Source organism: Triticum aestivum, chromosome 7B (genome assembly GCF_018294505.1).
Source record: "Triticum aestivum cultivar Chinese Spring chromosome 7B, IWGSC CS RefSeq v2.1, whole genome shotgun sequence".
In the NCBI taxonomy this organism is placed as follows: Eukaryota; Viridiplantae; Streptophyta; class Magnoliopsida; order Poales; family Poaceae; genus Triticum; species Triticum aestivum.
The window spans coordinates 452,826,017-452,841,186 of NC_057813.1; positions in this window are offsets into that span (position 1 = coordinate 452,826,017).

Below are 15,170 nucleotides of genomic sequence, written 5' to 3' on the forward strand. Positions count from 1 at the left end.
GGTATATTTAGCACATGCAATTTTAAAAATACATTTGAATTAACCTTTTTATGCAAACCTTTCGGTTTTACGTATTACTCAATTCCTTTCCATCGCTTCAAAACATAACAATTTAGTTTGTTTATACTTAACGCGTACCCAGTTTTTACACGAGCAGTAACTAAGATAATTTGACACCAGGTCTCTCACAAGGACCTAGATTCTGCAAAAAGGTGGCGTCCTCCAGCAGGATAGCATTTATCGACCGACGATGGAAAACGCGTCGTCCCTGCCCGTGGAACCTGTACCGACCTGTTCCAGGCCTAGTACAACACTGTTCGTCTGCTGTATATTTCACTTTTCCAACTCTGCCTTCAAACTGTATATGCTCAAACGCTACTTTATCTGTCAATCGCGACGCACTGATTGACGCATTGGATAACGGGGACATATGTCCCCATAGACCAAACGTTCGCCTCCGCTTCTCTCTTCCATGGTGTCACGTCCATCCACGGCCCTCGCGCTCGCCCTCCCGAGCTTGGCCCCATCTTCTTCCACCCAGACAGCCACAGACGTGATGGAGGTCTCCCCGGCGAGCTTGGCGCCATCGTCAGCAGCCTCTTCTTGGGGGACGTCCATTCAAATGGAGCACTACGGTGCGGCACCGACGGGCTCCACAACTGCACCGGTTTGGAGGACCTCTTTACGGATGCAGCACTACACGGGAGCTTCTTCGGCTTCAGGACCCGACGGCTCGACATCATTTCAGATGCAATAGTATGGTGCTGCACTCGCCTCCAGGCCAGCGCCGGCGGGTTCCGCGACATCCGCGACGGCCCCATCCTGGATGACTTCTCTACGGCTGTCGCAGTACACGAGAGCAGCGAGTTCTTCGGATTCAGGACCCGGCGGGTCGACATCATTTGTGCCGGCGCTGAGGTGGAAGTTTTGCCAATGGGTTCACTAAGAATTTGGACATGAACTAATGATTGCCTGTAGTGGTAGAGGGTGCTAATAAATCCAGGTAAGCTCTTCCAAAATCTTCCCAACTTATCAAAGGTGGGGGCTAATGCCCCCCTCCCCCGCGGATGATATATACATAGGTCTACCTCAGATTAGTTTTACAACCTCATACTAACACTCAAAGGACAACATAAGGAACTGAAATAGGATACCACATATAATTGTTACATAAAACTAATGAATAAATATCAGTTGAATGAAAACATAAAACCCCTTTTCAAACATTTCATAGTCAAACGCACAACTTTGTACTTTCATAGGTAGTTAGATAAGGTATTCCTTGTAAAAAAGCAAAATGACATGTTAATTTCTTAAGTTGTAAATAAGTACTATTAAGCGGAACATGTAGAGTCACTGTCATTTCCAAGTTTCTTTGATCTTTCATCGTTACTACTTACTAATGGTAAGAAAACTCTCATCCATTAGCAAATTAGAAAATCACTATTTGATTGATCACCCATTTTATTACATATTTTGTTGACAACAATCATATATCAAAAGCACTGGTCAATTAATTCCATGGAAACCGGCAATATCGGTACTAGCTTTACAGGTTGATAGACCAAAGTAAAAGGAGTATGTTTACTTGCCTTGCACCATTAATTTAGCAATATCGATAATTCCATCAGGTCCAACATCATGTAGTTTATCTGAATCAAAATCATCTCGATAAAACTCAGCCAGTTTAGTAAGCTCCTCACATTATAGACAACACATAACTCTTCTCCTAGTCTCAACCTTACTTTATTAAAACTTTTTATGTATTCTGGAATTCCTTTCGGATTAGTCGTAATATGACAATTAATTTGAACCAGATTCTATCTGAATAAACGACTATGTGGGACTAGGAGTAGTGCATCATTTGTTTGCTTGCCTATAAGGATGGCCTTGAAGTACATGCTTTATTATATTTATCATGATATAATGACCGTCCTTTTTGCAAAATGTTGTTCCATACTAGATCAAGGTTTGACCAAAAAAGCAATCATATAATCAAGGTTGGATAAGACTTGTACAAGCAGGACATGATATGCTATCACGTGTAATAATATTTTGAATAGCAATTGTCAGCTTGCCGCTGCCGTTTGCTAGCATGAGGACGGTGAGAGAGATAATACAAATATTTTCTATGCCGGCTTGCCGCTGACATATGCCATATGTCAGCGTGAGGGTGATGAAGGTGACAAGAGTATTCAGATTTATTTTCCATTCGCAAAAATAGATTTATTTGTTTCTGTCCATTGCAGCGGTGAAGCAACTCAATCTGAAGATCATGCGTCTAGCCAGCTGCGAGCTACCAAATTGATTTATTTTATTTGGGCTTGCACACTTGCACTGAATATATGGACTAAAAAGACTTTTTGTCTAATGCAGCTAGGTAGTCAATGGGTTCAAATATGATTTTTTGTTAGGTTCAGGCATCAAGTACATGTAAAACGGTACGTTATCAACTAAAATGTTGTTGGTATTTGCACCCAATGTTTCGATGCTAGCTACGCCTCTGATGAAATGACAACTTCGATGAAACGATGTGAGATGAGTGAAAGTTGATGTAGTATATATTTCATATGGCACTTAACTTTATGGACGGAGGTCGTTCGGTAGCATAGTATATGGGATGGGAGAAAAGGGACAATGCAGCTATGTATCGGTTTTAGAGCAACTATAATAGAGTTAAGTCAGCTAGTTATAAGAAATAAACTAGTATATTCTTACTTAGTTGGAGGAAAGAAAAGACGAGAGCTAGCACATGCTCATATGTAGTTTGAAAAAGAAATAGTATTTTTCTAATCAACTATTGTATTCCCTCCGTTTCTTTTTAGTCTGTATATAAGATTTGATTCAAGTCAAACTTTGTTAACTTTGATTAAGTTTATAGAATAATATATCGCGACAAACAACGGTGAAAACAGATCGTCAATTAAAGGGACTGACTATGTGTAAGTGGACTGGTTTTTGTTTTGGGGCAAGTCGCCTGAACAAATTTTGGGGTCAGTCCATTTTTTACCAACGCGCTCACGTCCACAAGCGGCATGCGTGCATACTCACGAACACAAGCCCACCACCGAGACCCTGGCTGCATGCGTGCATGCTCTCGTACACAAGCCCAACATCGGGACCCAGGCTGGATGCGTGCTGCATGCCCAGGAATGCAAGTTTTTGCATGCTGGGTGATTCATGATTATACTGTTTAAACTTGGTTAGAAATGATTTTATTTCAAATACATAATTAAATAGTGTCACATGATCGTGGCAAAGGTAAAAAAAAAATAAAGGATTGCAACTATTTGATAGCACTTGATTTTTTCTAAAATGTAATGGATTAGTGAGATCGGTATTATCCTTACAAAAGAAAACTAAATGAAAACTAAAACACAAAAAACAAAATAAGAAACTATAAAAATATAAAAGATTAAGTTTTCTATGGAAGAATGAATTCGTGGCACTAGTGTATTACCCTTTGAGAAGAAAGAAATTTTTTATAAGAAAGAATGAAACCCTTTAAGAAGGAAGAAAATGAAAATAAAAAAAACATTTCAGAACTTGTACTGAAATTGCACTTTTCCAAATATGCAAAGAATTAGCATATAATAGTGCAATATTAACATTCTACTATAATTTACACACATATTATTAGTACTTGCATTTATACTTTCACAAAAAAAGCTACAACAAACAATAAAAACAAAAATGAAGTGCTTTCTAAAAAGTAATGGATTAGTGAGTTTGGTATTATCCTTAAAAAATAAAATAAAATGAAAACTAAAACAAAATAAAAAATGAAATAAAACCTTAAAAAATGAAGTTTTTCTATGGAAGAATGAATTTGTCGCATTGGTGTTACCATTTTAGAAAAAATAAAATAAAATAAGAAAAATAATCAAAAAAGTGATTTTTTATAAGAAACTAGATAATTCCTCACGCGTTGCTGCGGAAATTCACAGTAGGATCAATGTTCATATAGTGAAGATGAGTAGCTCGACTCAAATATGAAAGATGGAAAATAAAACATGGATAAGTGATTACATATGATTCAAGTGTTTGCAAGGAAGGGAGTAACCTTATTTCCAAAGAAATTTGTTAAGTAGTCGAGGCATTTGAGCAAGTATCTAAGGCAATCTAGCAAGCTTGGATTAAAAAAGGATTGTACTACAACAGAATACATCAGTTGCTATTTACGGTTAAGGATGGCAATGGGTCGGGTTTGGATCGGGTTGAACAATATCAAATCCATATCCATATCCATGAAGCCGGTCTTTGCCCGCCCATGAAAAAATCCATGGGTGAAAAATTGTGTCCATGTCCAAATTCGATGGATATCCATTGGGTCCTCTCGAGACATATAAATAAGACTTAACACAATATTAACATAAACTCTTCCATTCTTCACCTCGTGGCAGGCTAGGCTTCACTTATGGTAAATCAACATCCAGTAACAACCTAAGATCATTTAGTATTTTTTTAACAGATGAGAATGACGAGTCATTTAAGAAGGAGATAAAAATAATGGAAGGGGTGTTGGAGTATGTTACGGAGGGGATTGACTATCAACTTATAAAAGTTACAATGGGGATTGTGTAATTTCTTATGCATGTTTTAGATTAAAAAAGTGTAAAATTGGAGTGGGACATGTGAACGTGGGGCCGGGATAGCAGATTTTTTCCCATTAAGTCAGACTATCGGGTCGGGATTGGGTATATCCATGAGTACAAGATTATATCCATGCCCTACCCACGTACAATCGGGTCGGGTTTAGGCGCCGCCCATGGACACAAAAGCATATCCAAACCCTATTCATTCGGGTCGGATATCCATGGATATCCATGTCCATGGATAAAATTGCCATCCTTATTTACGGTACACCCCCTTCCCTAAGAAGTATTAAGAGGACCATCTACATCAATTAAAAGATTAATCACCTAGTTAGATAATTAATTAGGGGCTACTTAATCCCTCGGCTTCTCTCCAAAAGAGAACGCCACGTACATCCAAGTAGTTGTTGCTGCGGCCTCGTCGGTAGCTTGCACCCCCGGCGCACCCATGCGCCCGTCCACGCCTGTTCACACAGAAGAGATAATCCCTATAGTAGACAGAGAAGAAACTGTAAGCACGTATGATGAAATCCCAACCTACTTCAATTAGGCACCTTCTCGATCTACAGCGAGCAAAGAAAATATACTAATGTCTTTAACGAACGGACACTTCTACATGTACGGCAGGACTGCCTTTATCCCCCTCCCTACGAAGAGTAGAAGCGAGGGGACATGTTCAGTACTAAGAGAGATAGTAGGGAGGGGGAGAAAGGCAGTCCTGCCGTGCGCCTTGTGCTCTCGGGTCGCCCCTTGCAACATTAGATGAGAGTTAGTTCATCCACAACAACTTGTATCTATTGCATGGATCAGAAACACGAACGCATTGATCAACACCATGCATTGATCAACACCATGCACGCATCCATCAGGTCAGGTATCAACACCAGGCACGCATCGACCACTTCATCACGTACAGTGAAAATCGGGATTGCGGAAAATGCAATGAACACATCTGTGGGGCAGTGGGGGGACAGTCTGATGAGTTTTACCGAGAGCCGAGAGTTTATATGTCCTACACATGCATATGGAATATAATATCACAAAAAGGAGCATAGAAGAAGTTATATGTCCTACACGCAGACTGGCATGGTGGAGGGATGAGGAAGAGCGCAATATCCATGGGGTTCATCTTGCTGCAGCAGCGTAGATGAATACGTGATGATTGGGTTGCGGGCATCAATCTCCTTCCACGAAAACGTTGGCGAGGATCTGATGCGAGTGCCAACGCTGGAAGGAGAGCAAGATCCCCGGCATCCCTACAACAAGGTTGAGGCGGCATCAATCATAGGAATCGTGATCGGGAGGCAATTACGAGGTGCGAGAGGAGGCGAGGGAGCGATGTGCAGAGAGATGAACATATATACATATGAAAAGGAAGTGGGAAGAGAACTGAAGGGGAGAAGACGCGAAACAAAGATAGTTATACAGGAAGGGGAAGCAGAGGAGGCCAGCTTGCTGGTGGTGCTTCAGAATTGCAACTCGTACTGTAGGGATATTTTTAAGGAAGATTAAGGGGCGTGCACTTCATTAAGGTCCACAATATTTATCCAGGTGTAAAAAATCTGATTCGGCCCAATAATGGCGCGCTTGCTTGTACAGTAGCGCTGCGCTGTTAATGTGAAAAAACCCCAAGCTGGCAAGTGCTGCCAGGATTCCATCTCTGCACCTCCATGTTGGAGTACGGGAGGAGCTAACCAGTAGACCTAACAATCCTTGTTGCTAAATATGAAGCGTGCTAGTATAAGAACTAATACCAATGAAGAATCTGGACAATTTTTTTTGAATTTTTCCAAACTTTCCTTTGAAATTGTGAATTTCTTTTAACAAACGGGCAGTGTATCAAAATACGATAAGAAAAATTAACAACTCAGAACTATTTTCAAATTTCAAAAAATAAAACAAAAGACGTGAACATTTTTCGACAGAATGGTTTTTGAAATTCGTGAACATTTTCTTAAAACCCAAACATTTATAGAATTTTGAGAACAAAAAATTGATAATGGGAACAAATTTTCAAAAGCACAAACAGTTTTTGTGAATAAAAAAGGAACAAAATTGAAAACAAGAACATTATTTGAAATTGTGAACAATATTTAAAAATTGTGATCACTTTCAAATATGTGAACAAATTTTTTAAAATTGGAACATCTTTGGAATCTAAAAAAACTAAATATAAAAAGAAAATGAGAACATTTCTAAAATTTGTGAACACATTTTTTTGAATCTGTGAACAATTTTTGAAACATGAGAACATTTTTTTAAACATGAACAATCTATGAAAAATTGTAACACTTTTTGAGAAAATGAGAACATTTTAAAAATTTGTGAACAATTTTTTTTGAATCTGTGAACAATTTTTGAAACATGAGAACATTTTTTTAAACATGAACAATCTTTAAAAAGTTGGAACACTTTTTGAAATACCCGAACATTTTTGGAATTTGTGAACAAATGTTCGAACTGGGAACATTTTTTGTAATTCAGAAACTTTTTGGGTTTTGTGAACAAATTTTTGAAACAAGAACATTTTTTGAAATTCGATAACAACTTTTTGGATTTTATAGATAAACTGTTTTAAATTGCAAACATTTTCTTACTTTCGAAAAAAAATGGATTTGTGAACGATTTTTGCAAATCCCAACGTTTTTTGGAAAAGAGAAAAACAAAAACAAAGAAGAAAGAAAAAAGTAACGGAAAAAAAAGGAAGAAAAAAGAAACAGAAAAGGAAACAAAAAAGTAAAGAAAAAACCGTATGAGGAACTTTCTAGACGTTTCCTAAAACCTGAAAAACCGCTGGAACCTTCTAGGAGTTTCGTAAAATCGGAACCGCAAGTGATGCGAACAGTAGTTGATGGGCTGGCCAAGTTCTCGTGCGCCTGTGCAATTGCCCGACTCTTTGACGCAAAGAGCGTCAAATATGGTTTTCCGCGCTAGCCTCGGTAGCAGGGAAAACGATGATGTGAACGCATGAGAGGCCGGCCTATTAATAATTGAATTGAAAAAAAAGAATGCTGATGTGGCAGATCGATGAGGTGGATAACTTGCATGTCAAGAGAAATATGGTAGTGGGGATGAACTATTTAGGTATTATAAATAATGAAACCCTTTATGAAGAAAGAAAATGAAAATGTAAAACCTTTCCAAACTTGCACACAACTTGCACTAAAATTGCACTTTTCATATTTGCAAAGAATAATTATATAATAGTGCAGTTTTTGCATTTTACTATAATTTACACACATATTATTTTGTACTTGCATTTATAATTACACATAAACAAAAATCTAAAACAAACAATAACAAAATTTGCACAAAAATTACATACAAATTGCGCTTTTCCCAAATATGCAAGAATAAACATACAATAATGAAACTTTTGAAGAAAAAAAGTGTCCTAAGGGCATTGTTATTAATTTAGCAAAGAATAAAACAATAACTAAAAAATCAAAATAATGAAGTTTTAAAGGAAAAAGTGGATTAGTGACATTGGTATCACCCTTTAAAAAGAAAGAAAACCAAAAAAAGACTTGCACAACATTTGGCACTGAAATTACACATTTTGCAGTATGCAAAGAATAATTAGTTGTTTATGCCGATAGCACATTATCATAGAATTTTATAATTTTCACACATATTGCATAATATTTATGTGTATACACTTATACTCATCTAACATCCCAAAAATACCCACAAAAGAAAAATAAAAACCGACTAACAAAGGAAAAAAGCAAAAACACATAAAAACGGAAATAACATAGAACAAACAAAGGAAGAGATGAGGGCTGGATCGCATAATTAATAGGCTTTGGCCTAGTAGCAAATCGACAGACACAACTATCGGGTCAGTCAAAAAGAAAAGAAAAGAAAACAAGCCCAACACAACAAACAACAGAGGAATGTAAAAAAATGCAGCATGAATCTCAGAGCAGAAATTAATGGTCAGAAAATCGACAGATCCAAATTTGAAATTCAGGCAACTTGCAAGAAGCTAAAGTGAAAAATAAACTAAAACTAAAACTAAATAAGATTACTGAAGTTTTCACACTTCATTGTAATTTACACTCATTTTTATAGTACTTGAGTCTATACATTTACATTCACCCAACGTCCTAAAAATACCCATATAAAACCAAACCGACAATAAAAAGCAAAATAAAAAACACATACAAATGTCAGAGATTAATGTGAACTAACTCACATCGGTGGTTCCTACGTGTCTCACGCATTCGCGCGCACAAACAACATAGACACACATGTACGCATAAAAGAAACTAACACGCAGAAAAAGAGCAAAAAGTGCAGCGTACACGCATGGAGGGCAAAAAGTGCAGCGTACAGGCATGGATGCATGGCACCGCATGCAGCCATGCATACAGCTACTTCAAAGCAATTCACGCACGTACAGGCACAGGCATGGATGGCAAAAGTGCAGCGTACAGGCATGGATGCATGGCACCGCATGCAGCCATGCATACATGTTCGGAGTAAAGAAAAATCGACTGAATCAAAAATAGAAAATCAGGCGATTGTTATGTAGCTAAACTGTCAATTAAATTAACTGTTTTAAATAAAACTTTAAAATTTGAAGGCAATAGAGAGAATCTTGATGATGTCATTGCATGCATGCATGATGGAGAGAGAGGGAATTAGCCGCCGCACGAGAAGACTCACATGCGGCGCCGTTGTGTAGTTAAGTCCATCTATCTATCTATCTTCTATTCCCTCCGTTCCTAAATATAAGTTTTTTTTAGACATTTCAAATAGACTATGACATACGAATGTATGTAGTCATATTTTAGAGTGTAGATTCACTCATTTTGTTTTGTATGTAGTCACTTGTTGAAATCTCTAGAAAGACTTATACTCCCTCCGTCCGGAAATACTTGTCATCAAACTAGATAAATGGGGATGTATCTAGATGTATTTTAGTTTTTGATACATCTCTTTTTATTCATTTTGATGACAAGTATTTTTGGACGGAGGGAGTATTTAGGAACGGAGGGAGTATTATATACTTAAAATGATAGAAAATGAGCGGTGGTGATTTGACACTCAAGAAACTAAGATGTATCAACAGTGTAGATTAGACAAGTACTAGACGTAAAAAAAATTGAAACAAATTGATTTTGGTAGCAACGGCCTCTATTAGGCAATGTACGAACTCAAGCAATGGCGTCTATTAGGCAAGATACAAACAAAGGAAGACCTTGGTTTACTGCCGTACTAGCAAAACTTGCCCGTGGATTGTAACGGGAGAAAAATAATCATCCTTCATAAACACACCCGACAACTGTTGGAAATATTAATTGAACCATCTAAAACCAGAACATATATGGCTAGCACATGCACGAGTAAGTGAGGGATGAACATATCATAACCTCTGGTTGGTCAGGTCAATATGGCGGCGACAGCAGCAGCCTCGGTGTTGTCAGTGGCCTTCTTCTTGGTGGCGGTATCTTCGACCATGGTGTTAATGCAGGGGAAGTAATGGAAGCAGAAGCTGACGGAGACGGAAGAGTCGCGTCGAGATGCTCCCCGAAAACCTTATTGTCATTCTCCCGAGAAGGATCTCGAACGACAGGGTTTCGGAGTCACCTGCTCTCCCTACCAACCGTGCACGCGGTCGTCGGGATGGGATCGTGAGAGGCAGCGCATAGCAAGGAACAGTAGATGACGGCTAGGTTACGCGACAGGGAGTGAGTGAACTGAACTAAGCTTCGACTCAGCACATTCCCGCAACCAGCGGCACGCGCACGCGTCATGACGAGGCGAGGCGAGGCGGGTGATGATGACATGTACCTAGGGTAGGGCAATAGACCTAGTCTAAGCACCTTACCCAAGGACACTGCCCTACATCAAAGACATCCAAAGGACAACATATTTTACCGACTGGAATCACCACAGTACCCAACTCACTCGACTGAGTGATCACTCGGGTACCCCAATTCCATTCGACCATACTAGGATCCACTCGGAGAACAGAAGGTCTAAAGTCACTCTGAATGATAACGGTCGGGCGTTCACTCCGTAACCTTAATGATCATTTATGTAGCTTCAATGTTGGCGTTACCAGTAACGCTTCTATATTTATGTACATTGAACCCTGTGTAACTGAGGGCCGGAGGGTCTGGCGAACTCTATATAAACCACCCCCCTCCTCAGGCATAAGGGTTCGCATCCCCTGTAACTTCACGCATAATCCAATCGACCGAGCTCCCGAGCACCGAGACGTAGGGCCGTTGTCGTGGTTCTAAGTCCGACAGTAGAATGGGGGGTAGGTATGGAGAGGCAAGATCCTAGCTATGGAGTAGTTGTACACATGAGTGTTTTACGAGTTCAGGCCCTTCTCGAAGGAAGTAACAGCCCTACATCTCAGAGCCCGGAGGCGGTCGACTGGTTTATGTGTATATGAGTTGCAGGGGTGCGAACCCTTCTACCAGTGGAGGGGGGTGGCTTATATAGAGGACGCCAGGACCCCAGCTAGCCCACGTAGCAGAGGGTTAAAGTACATTAAGGCCCGGCGTTACTGGTAACGCCCTACATAAAGTGTCATCATGACCATTAAGACTACTTAATTACACACCGTTTGGATACAGAATAGATCCTGAATTCCTGATGGTCGAGTGAGTCTTCATGGTCGAGTGTCTTCTAGTCCGTCGAGTGGAGTTCCTCTTGGTCGACTGAAAGACGGCTTCTTCTAAGAGATGTCCTTGGGGAGGGTACCTTGGACAGGCCCGTAACCCTATCCTAGGTACATGGTTTCATCAGTAGCCCCCGGATGGATCGAGGTTTGAGTGAGGACGGAGTTGGCAATTTTTCCGACTTGCTTTCTGGTACTGTAAAGGTGTTTTCCCTCAGGATCAATGACTTTTAAGTGAGGGTGTCAACTTTCTTTAGTCGCCTTGATCCATTCTTTATATCTGTCGAGTGAACTTTATGAACTTGGAGATTTCCGAGCGACGGATCGCAGGAGATCTTCCGTCTGACAAGTTGCCCTGTTGGTTAGCTGATTTAGTGGGATCCGGATTTTGGGAAGCGTGTAAAGCGGAAAACGCCGCGGTACTCGGACGGGATAAGGCAGGGACGCCTCGATCTCCGCACCGCCTTTTTCGCCACGTATCGCGTGCGCGACTGTTTCAGGATTTGACAGGATTGCCTGGGCCTACCCGTCAGTCACTCGGGAGTGACCCCATATAAGGAACCAGGCGGAGGTTTTCCGAATAGTGCTTCCTCATTCTCTCCTCCCTCGTCTCCAGATTCATCTGCTGCGCTCGCCAACTGCCCAGCACTGCTGCTCCGTTTAGGCTTCGTCGGCGGCAATGGTGAAGGAGAAGACGACAGCTTTGGAGTGGGCAAAGAAGGCGACGGCGCAAGCGAAGGGGAGAGCGCCCAGTCGGGGTGGATCCTCGTCGCAGTCTCGCCTGCCGCAGGGTTGGATCCAAGGAGATTGGATCCGCTCGACCATCACCCAGAAGGACCTCGATGACCTAGCCAATGAGGGGCTGATCGAGCACGGAGCAGCGAGGCTTCCGGGGACGGAGTGTCAACCGCAACCTCAGGAGGGTGAGTGCGTCCTCTTGGCGACTCATGTAGATCGAGGGTTTTCTTTGCCGCCGCATCTTTTCTTTCAAGAATTTCTGAATTTCTTCGGAGCTCAGCTTCACCATTTCACTCCGAATTCCATCGCCTATCTTTCCGCCTTTGTATCTCTATGTGAGAATTTCTTGGGTTGCTGGCCGCACTGGGGCCTCTTCAAACATATATTCACTTGCCATTCTCAGACGGTGAAGAAGGCCAGCCCCAATGATGAGAGAACTCGGGTGATCCAGATGTGTGGGGGTCTCGGGGTCCAGATGAGGAGCAAGAGCGCTGTCACTGCTATGACCCTTCCCGAGTCGGTCAGAGGGTGGCAGTCGACCTGGTTCTACTGCCAAGACCGATCGACGCCAGGGCAGTCAACCGGGCTCCCTCCCTTCTCCATGAGTCGAGTGAACAAGCCCTCCTCTCTGAAAGTAGTTCCGGAGGAGAAGGCTCAAGTGAAAATGTTGATGGAGCGAGTAGTTCAGTTGATTCGTGATGGTGTGACCGGCATGGACCTTCTGGAGGTTTTCCTTCGGCGGCGCATCCAACCACTCCAGTACCGGAGCCACCCGATGTGGCTGTATTCTGGTACTGAAGACACCAGTCGGGTCCACCCAGAGGAGGTCGACGATGCTACATTGGAGAGGTGGATGACTGCCATCACGGGGAACAAGGACAACCCTCGGGGAGCTAGGAGGATCGTTCCACTCGACCAGTCTTATGAGGTGGACAAGGTACGACTATTTTTCTCCGATTGCTCCGTCCATTCTGTTTTGTCATCGGTCGATTGACCTTTGTCTTGCTTGCTGTCTTTCAGGAAACCACTGAGTTGTACTCGATGCCCAACGGGGCGCAGGCGCAGGCCGAAGAGGAGGAGGGAAGCGGAGGCGAAAGTCACGAAGAGTGGGAGTCGTACGCCGACGAGGGTGAGGAAGACGCAGGTTCCGACGAAGAAGAAGAGGAGGAGGAAGAGGAGGAGGAAGTTGCACCTCCTCGTTCCGAAAGGAGGTCCAAGCTCGCCCACGATCCTGCGGCTGATCGTGGCAAGGGAGTCGCGCCAGCTGGGCAGTCGACCAAACGCCCTCGGACAACTTCGCCGGCGCCGACTGAAAAGGCGTCGAAGCAACCCCAAGCGGCCCCGTCAAAACCGGCGAAAGCTCTACCGAAGATGAGGATGGAGAGCTCGACTGTCTCTAGGTAACGGTCATAACTCACATTTTTCATTTTTGGTCGATTCAATCGCTGACCGACTGGTATTTGCAAATCACAGTGCTGCTACTTCCGAGACTTCAGCCAGGCATGAGGATCAAGAAATGGAAGATGCTGCGACTTCTCAGCCTGGTATGATCCGCGCAGTTTTGCTTTTGGTCGATTGAATCTGTATTTTTGACTTTGAACTTCTTCTGCAGCTCCACCTAGCGTTGTCATCAATCTTCCCGACGATGACGATGAAGCACCCCTGAGGCATAGGAGGAGAAGGAAGGCGACTGCTGGCTAGGCTGCTCAGGCTGTGTCAGCGCCTGGACCACAGATTCCAGAAGGGAGCAACATCGCTCGGGCTACCGTGTCCTTTGCGGAGCCATTGACGGTTGCCCACCCTTCATCATCGAGTGCTGACCCGCCTTCTCTCTTCTCCACCTACCATGTCCCGGAGGATCAAGCAAGCGCTGCCAAGGAAGCCATACGTCAGGCCGGGATTATGATGGAGCAGGTGAAGGCGATCCGAACTACCAGCCAAGCAGCTTATGACGCGAGCTCAGCTCTCCAGAGTAATGTCCAGGTTAGTTGAATACCGACTGGAAATCTTGATATTTGTCATGCACCCACTGGGTGTGTCGATTCTTCGGTGGACTGCTGGCAGTCGACTATATTCTTTGTGTCTTGAGATTTTTCACTTTACTCGTGCCACTCGACCATGGTCGAGTGGAACAATGAAACTGGTGGGGGCACGCTGAGTGCACCCACTGGGTGTAGTCCCTGAGACCGTGGTCGATTGCTGGCAATCGGCTATGGTCTGATAATTTCTTCTCTTTTTTTTAAACTGCTTCCGGTCGACTGATCGACTCTGAGTCTAGCTGATAGAACTAGTGGGGGCACGCTGAGTGCATCCACTGGGTGTAGTCCCCGAGACTACAGTTGAATGTTTTGATTCGTCTGTAGTCTTAGAAATAGTACGATTTTTCCTTTTAGTCACTCGGAAGTGATCTGTCATTGACGTCTGTCGATTGAACTTTCGCAGAAATCTTGTGACCTTGTTTCTCGTTACACCGAATTGGAGAACAAGTATATCCAGCTTGAGCTTGATCAAAAGCTTGTTCAAGAGAACTTCACGAAGGCGAAGGAGGAGGCAAAAGGTATGTTTGGTGAGAATCTTGACGACTGTCCTCGCTTCTTGTCTGTCTCCGAATCTGATCTTACTGTGATTTTCGCAGAAAAAATGAAGGATGCTCTGAAGAAGAAGGACCTCGACCTTGCCGAGGCGCAGAAAAGGGCTGCAGACAAGACCAGGCTTGCAGAAGAGAAGTTGGCTTCCGTCAACAAACTCGAAGAAGATAACACTCGACTGAAAGACGCTCTTGACGTGGCCAACCAAGAAGTCACTCGACTTAGGAATGCCAATATGGTCCTAGACGACAAAGCTGGTGAACTGGCACGAAAGAAAAATGACTTGGAGCTTTATCTGGGAGGACTCGCCAAGAAGCTGTTCCTCATGCTCGAAGGTAACCTCTTATCTCCGACTGGTAGTTACTGACTTGTTGTAAGGGTGTTAGCTTATCCTTGAATCATGCCCACAGAGTTCTGCCAAAACTTTGAAGAGGAGACTAATGGAGTGGAGACTGGCTTGGATCCCATCAATTCTCCGGTGAAGGATGAAACTGCTATGAACGTGCTCCGCCTCGAGTCCTGCATTGCTGCAGTGGTCGATTACCTTGCAAGACTGAAGGCAGCTACATCACGCATCGACACATTGCTCTGGCCAGAAGAAACGCTTCA